Below are 7448 nucleotides of genomic sequence, written 5' to 3' on the forward strand. Positions count from 1 at the left end.
CAGAGAGGGGATCTGTGTGCGCATGTCCAGTTCTTGGAACTGGACATGCGCAATTGAAGAATGAAAAGAACGAGGAGAAGACCTGGAGGCAGCGCTTCTGAAGAGGGGGGGTAAGTATGATTTTTTTACATCGCAGAAACAGCAGTTTTTCGGAACTGCTGTTTCTGTGCAGGGCTGTACATAAATGTGAGAAATAGTTCAATCCTTATCATTGCGATAAGGATTGAAATCTACTTTTCACTTTATGTGAATATTGATAAATGTGCCCCCAAGAACCAATCCCATCCCATCTGGACACATAAATAACACTGAGCTGGAGTACACACATTGCATTCTCTTGAAAAAGTCCGATACTCAGACGAAACGTGTTGAGACACACCCACAGTGACGTATCCATCCACAGGAAGTCCGGTTAGCCCGTGCGCTCCACAGTGGAACGCACGCGGCAAACATTATCTGCAACAGCCCACGGGACCCAGGATCTGGGTACCCAACAAAGACCGACCAACCGCAAGTATTGATATATATCCGGGTCAAATCTTGATAGACTATGAACATTTGACTGAAATCCATTCATTTTTGCGACTGGGAGTCTATTAACTAAAATTTATTCTGGCTCATTGACTCAAGCAAGACATTATTTAAACATTGTGTGATATTATATACCCTTTCCAACATTGGAGATATTGAACTGAGCTTCATTTGTGAGAATCGCCTTGAGCATGTGGCCAATCATGGAATAACAGTAAACTGGAGCTATTAATGATATGAATATGAATTGTATTTATGTTTATGCTTAATTGTGTATTGATTTTAGTGTTTTAGCCGAGTTTTATCCCTGTGGAATATATCGCCATGGAATAAAAATATTGAAGTGGAATACCATTCAGTCGACTATATAATGATAAAGTAACACACACCAATTGAATAGCGGAATATTATACAGGAGACCAAATATTGGAAGCCTCAGTTATATAAAGATCAGGGAATGCAAACTAATAGGATACCCGAACAACATACAGGATAGCGGAATATATTATTTATTTCCAAATTGCAACACCTGTCACTGACCAATGATATTAATTTAGTCAATGGGAACCTACCTCTTGTGTGTACTGTAAAATATTAAATAAGGGTGGGATCCCCCTTATAGGCAGAGCTGCTCTTGCAACCAAAGGAGTGCAGTCCCTTCATCTGTTTCAATGTATCCCAAAGTTGATATTGTGTTTCTGGAGGACCAGCTTCTGTGGTGTCAAAACAATGTTGAGAAAAGATTCTCCTCTACTCCTATCAAGTATAGATACTCAAAAATTTCAGACCGGTTCAATGGTCACAAAAATGTTCATAATACCAACTCGAATGTGTGGTTTAAAAGTTGTGGCTCACATGCGCAGGTTATGTTCAAGATTTGCCAGTTGCTTATTTTTTAAACCGTATTTAAATAATATTTATAATTAAGAATTTTGAGCCAGCCTTGGTACTCTATAGTTGTACAGGTTCTACACTATGACAGTGCCAACATTTACATATCAAATGCGAGCATTGGTTTCTCCACCCTTCAGGAAGCTTTAAAATCACACACACACACACTTTTACTTTCATTCACTCCCATGTGTCAACCGTTTGTCTGCCCCTTTCCCTTTAGATTGTAAGCTCTATTGACAAGGGCCCTTTTTTCTCATGTTGTCATTCGTTATAATTTTTGCTCACCAGCTACACTCCACACCTCCTCCTTGGCCTTTATGCCCATTGACTCCATTCCTCCATTGTTCAGTGGCTCTAAACCAGTTAGTTGCGGCCACGCTAATGGGCACAATTTCCATCCTGCACTGAATAATAACCCTTGCAACCTAGTAACTGTGTTGAGAGTTGTAGTGTTATTTATTTACTGTATTGTACTGTTATACCATGTACTTGTTGTTTACCCTCTGTACAGCGCTGCAGACCTCATGTGGTGTTCCATAAATAGACGTTAATAATAATAATAATAGTAGTAGTAGTAGTAGTAGTAATTAGATTACATTGCAAGGACCCATGTCTGAAAAATGACACATAGGGACAATCATATGGGTATGTGCAGGAGCAGTTTGTCACTAGTTACCACTTGAGATTTGCAAAGTATTGATACAGACTAAATGGTGGGTAAAGTTTCATGTATTTCAACCATCTGAGGACATCCACACCCGCATACACTGACACCTGGCCATGGCATGGAGGTTACAGGCCCACTCAACCACTGCATATCGTTTCAACAAAATTTGTTTCTTTTTATAGCTGTTATTCGGTTCTTTATGTAGAATTTCACAGCTGTCCAGTTTCGATCTTTCAGTGCTGATGGTTCAGCCATGAGGCATGCAATGCAATCATGCTTTGCTGGCACCTGGCATGTTTAGATAAATTTGATCATGTGTTTCACCACAACTCTGCACTTCTTTACAACCTAAAAGGAAGCACAGTGGTCCATTACATGTCTGTGAAAAGCTGAGAAAACAACTTGCTTTTGCATAACAAAATTATGTGCTACACTGACCTGTGGAAGCCTTGGCTGGGCACTGGTCTCATGAGGCCAGGTCCCAACATCAACTCCCTTCTGACTTGGAAGTGTCGACCGAATGCTTGTTTATTTGCCTCACTGTCATCTGACCCATCACTCTGTAGCTGGACCAGTTCAGAAAAGAAACAGATCCGTAAACGTCCGAGGTAACAATCAAAACCATACATCAGATATAAGATTTCCAACTTAACATCTGGATCAACTATGGTTCTAAAATTGACCAGATAACCAACTTCTTTTTGGGTGGGTGGTGTGACCCGACAGCCACCATGGATGGTTGCATCTAACTGGAGCTCCAAGCAGAAAACAGCATAATCAAGCATAGTCTGCTTGAATCGGAGAGAATACCTTCATAAAACAGACAGAGAGACCAGCAAATAACCTACCTACATCCTTGGATAGTTGTAGAGATGCCCATCGATACCAGCCACACTGAAGAGAGCCAAGTTGCAGCCTGCCAAACTAAACCAGGCCTTGGAAATACCCATGTCCAGAATAGTGGTAGCGCTCGGAAATGTTGTCTAGCAGCATCTATCTGAAGACTGCACGCAGCTGTGGAGCAGCAAGGCCCCATAGAAGGAACTAGAAGACCAGGCACGGGGAAAACAAGCGAATAGTCCCTCAGAGGAGCATCCACCAGACAGACATTAAACTACCTTAGGCGGTGAGCAGGCACAACAGCCACAGGAAAGTTCTAGGTCAGGGGTGGCCAACCAGTCAAAGCCTGTTACCATATAGGTAATTGTTTTAATAAATAAAATAATGGAGTGTGTAGAAGTATAAGTAAAACTGTTTAAAATGAATTAGTATAATCGTTATGTATGTAGATATATGTTGTAAGAAGTAGATGCGTTAAGTTATAGTTTTATACATAAATGTATAGTATAGAAACTTCACCTTGGATGATAAAATCTGATAACTGATTTCCAGCAAACAAAATTAATGTTTGAAGCAAATTGTCCTTGCATATAGGAGTAGCTATTGAAGATCACGTCATAAAATGCAACTTGCATTCAGTTAGAGGTTTTGAATGGCTTGTTAATAGATCAGTGTTTTGTTTATTGTACTCAGATGTCTCAAGCAAGAAGCAGTCACACAGTCAATATAGTGCCGAAAAGGCATCTTACACTTTACGACATCCTTTCTTCCTCGTCAGCTGGAGATAAAATTGCTTCAAGAAGAATTTGAACAAATATGTAGGCCAAATGATATTGAACGGATATAGTCATCTCATGTTTATTCCTCTTTGTCACATCGGGTCAAATTATTGTAAGGACAGCTGGACAATCATTAATGAAGCTTAGTTACATCAAAGACACCTTTTTACAACACCCCTCTTCCTTCCCTTGTGCAGGGTAGTAGACTGCACACTCTCCTTCCCTGATTGGATACCAGTGATAATGTGACCTCCCTGTGTTATGCAGATGTCACATGACACAGGCTGCTGTCAAGACAGTATTGCGGCTCCTGGCTGGCTGGGTTATACTCTGTGGCTGTCAGCAGTGCTCCGGGTGCAGACAGCCACAGAGAATAAACCAGACAGCCAGGAGCCTCAATTTCAAAGAGCCGCGGGTTGGCCAAACCGTTCTAGGTGATCCCACTCATAACACAATCTGTTTATTACTTTAACTGCATGGACATTAACTGCCTCCTCACACACACACTCCCACAACCTACCCTCTTATACACTTCATCACCTTTCAACCCCTCCCATCTATATTCTGAACTGTAGACTACTCGCATTACACAAACAGTCCACAGCTAGGATAAAAATAAACGGTGATCTCAGAAAAAGTGATTTTGAGCGGCACCAGACAAGGATGTCCTTTATCACCACTTATTTTTGTGTTATGCATGGAGGTGTTGGCAAGGTCGATAAGGAGGAATCCTGATATTACTGGAATTTGAGTGGGTGAATCAAATTACAAACTAATGCTTTTTGCAGATGACTTGTTGGCGATAATCACTAATCCAGTAACTTCCATCTCAAATTTAGTATCCAAGTTTCAAATTCCAAGTGCTTTCTAATTTTAAAAATAACTTGCTCAAAATCCATAGCCCTAACCATCACCACTCCTTCAAGTACAGTAGAGGGGCTACAACATGCCTTTGCATTCACATGGCACCCAAAATGCATGAAGTATTTTTTATATTTTATTTTTGTTATAACCAAGGACATTTTCAAGTACTTTGCGTAACTTGTTAGAAATAGGGTGAAAATCTTACAGCTGAGAGAGTAAACAAAAAATTTTCTTTGATAGGCCAGACAAAAAAATCTAAATGTCTGTTCTTCTGCGTAGTTTGTGATGGTTTGCAAAACATACAATCTGTGTTCCTAGCAAGCGGTTTTTAGATTTGAACCGACTGATAACGAGAATGTGTGTGGGGTGGGAGGAAACCTCGCTTTAAGGATATTTTATTCAGACTTAAACTCCCCCACTTCAAGACAATGACACCATTATGCTTGGCAGGCTACTGGACAAGGGCACACCCACCCGGATTACATTACAGAGGCGGTGGGTCCAGCCATTGCAGTTTTCAGTCTGGCCATTACAACTGACGTGATTTGTTAGTGTAGATATTGGTGAAAGTCGTATTTGACATGTAGCGGTCCTTAAAACTGCCCGTCTGTAAATATGTACTTGCCATATACCAGATTGTCACTGTTATGCTAATCAATATATTTGTGTCGTTTAAAGCGGTGTCTGCATTTAAATTGCAGATATATCCTACCACACCCGTTGAATCTGACAAAAGCTCCCGATTGCACAATACAAAAAGAAAAACTCTGCTAAAACATCTAAATAGTGGAACAAAAGCAACGATCACTGTGCATTGAAGATCCTCTTCTCCTCCTACCTTAAACGGTTCACCTGCATCAAATTTTAGATATGTAGGATTCTATCACAATAGGTTTGAGGACTGTTGTGCCACAAGCAGAACACTGAGAAATATCCTAACTTGTTTATATAGCCCCCCTCACGAGTTCACTGAATGAGCGCACGTTAATTGATTTCAGCAATTATATTTGTCATCTTCAAAGACAGACCATGTTCCTATGCTTCCCCCCCAATTTATCTCTTTTCATCTATCTCTCCCAGCTGTTTCCCTCTGCCCCATATTACATTTGACAGGTTTACTTACATTTTTCCCCTCTTAAAATGTTCAGCTTTAAAAGTAAAAATAACCTCCATTCACAAGCATGATATTCGAAAATCCGCTTTATTGTAATGTGTTCTTAAACATGGCTGTTATAAGGGAAAAGAGTTTATATATATTTTTTCTTTTCTTAATCTTGTTACTGTACGACTGTATGGATGTCTTTTTTTTTTTTTTTAAATCAAAATAAAGTTATTGCAAAAGAAACCCCTAAAACTAACAAAAGTTTAATTCTTGAACTGAGCTAAATTCATCAATTTTATCCAGATTGTAACAATATGTATGTTTAAAGCACACTCCTAAAATGGAATACTGTTAGAGGAACAGATAACACTGCTATAGATGGAGTTAGAAAAGTCAGATGCAGCTCTTGTATGCATATTATTTATGAGAGCAAATATAGAACATTATATCTATTGTACAAATAAGGTAATTAGCTTCAGTAGCTAAATATAAAGGTCAGTCTGGTGTAGCAGTAAGGAATTATCTTCCTTCAATTATGAAACAAGATGGAGTCTATCATTTCTATGTGTCTCTTTATGAACAGATACTAAGTCTGATGTTTCAGCACATTTACTTGTCTTTTATGGCCATGTTTTCCCTAAACCTAGTATAGTGCAAGGGTGTGCACCGGCCACTTTTAGTGTTTTGGGTTCTGATTTGTTTTGCCAAAACATCCGACGAAAGGTTTTGGTTCTGATTTATTTTTAAAAAAGCATAAAAAAAAGTGCTAAAAACCAGTTTTGTGTTTTGTTTTTTCTCACTCCTACGCTATTATTAACCTCAATAACAATCATTTCCACCAATTTGCAGTCTATTCTGAACACCTCACAATATTGTTTTTAGGCCAAAAGGTTGCACCGAGGTAGCTTGAGCACATAATTCCAAAAAAAGAGGTACAAGATGGAATTGTTCTGGGCCCTCCCTCCCACCCCTCGCGAAACTTGGACGAAAGAGCCTCGTTTTCAATTTTTTGCCCGCCGGAAGTATCCGAACAGTGCTCGGATCCGCACTGTTCAGGTGGGCTCGGATTAGCGGAATCCGAGCCCGCTCATCTCTAGTATAGTGGACTATGTCCTTCAACTCAGACAATAGCTATTTTACCAACTTAAGGTAATGTTGGTTTTACATCAGAGAGAGTATTTGTGTATTCGTAAGTATTTGTTGTAATGTTTGTTGTTAAGCAATATATGGATGTAATTGCTCAGTTTGCAAACTTAGCTGTTTTACTCAGAATGATACTGTTATCAACTGCCCATATTGCATCAGCATTCAATTTAGTGTAAGGAAAATGATTATATAAGATGGCATAGTTCAGACCTTCTGGAGACCTCGCTGGTGAGTTAGGAAGGCTGTGCTAGATCTCCTCCATCAAAGTATTCTAGGATGCATGATTCAACTTGAATGTGGGGTCTCCATACTGAAAATCCAGGGAATTACGTGTGTGTCTAACAACCTCTCGAAGCTAAGTATTTTAATTGTCATACATAGTTTGTTAGTGTATCATTCTTTTTTTGTGCTAGTATTTCACAATTGTACTCTTGAAACCTGATAGTCTGGGAAGCCAGATTGGCTACAGTAGAGAAAGTTAAAAATAAACCCCCAAAAAAACAAAAACAAAAATAAACCAAGTGAAATCCTCACTATTAAGTAATCACCCACAATGTATTCAAGGCTCTAGGGCCTATTTTTAATCGCTCTTAAAAAGTAATCTACACTTCACTAATAGTATAGA

Source organism: Mixophyes fleayi, chromosome 2, assembly GCF_038048845.1.
Source record: "Mixophyes fleayi isolate aMixFle1 chromosome 2, aMixFle1.hap1, whole genome shotgun sequence".
In the NCBI taxonomy this organism is placed as follows: Eukaryota; Metazoa; Chordata; class Amphibia; order Anura; family Limnodynastidae; genus Mixophyes; species Mixophyes fleayi.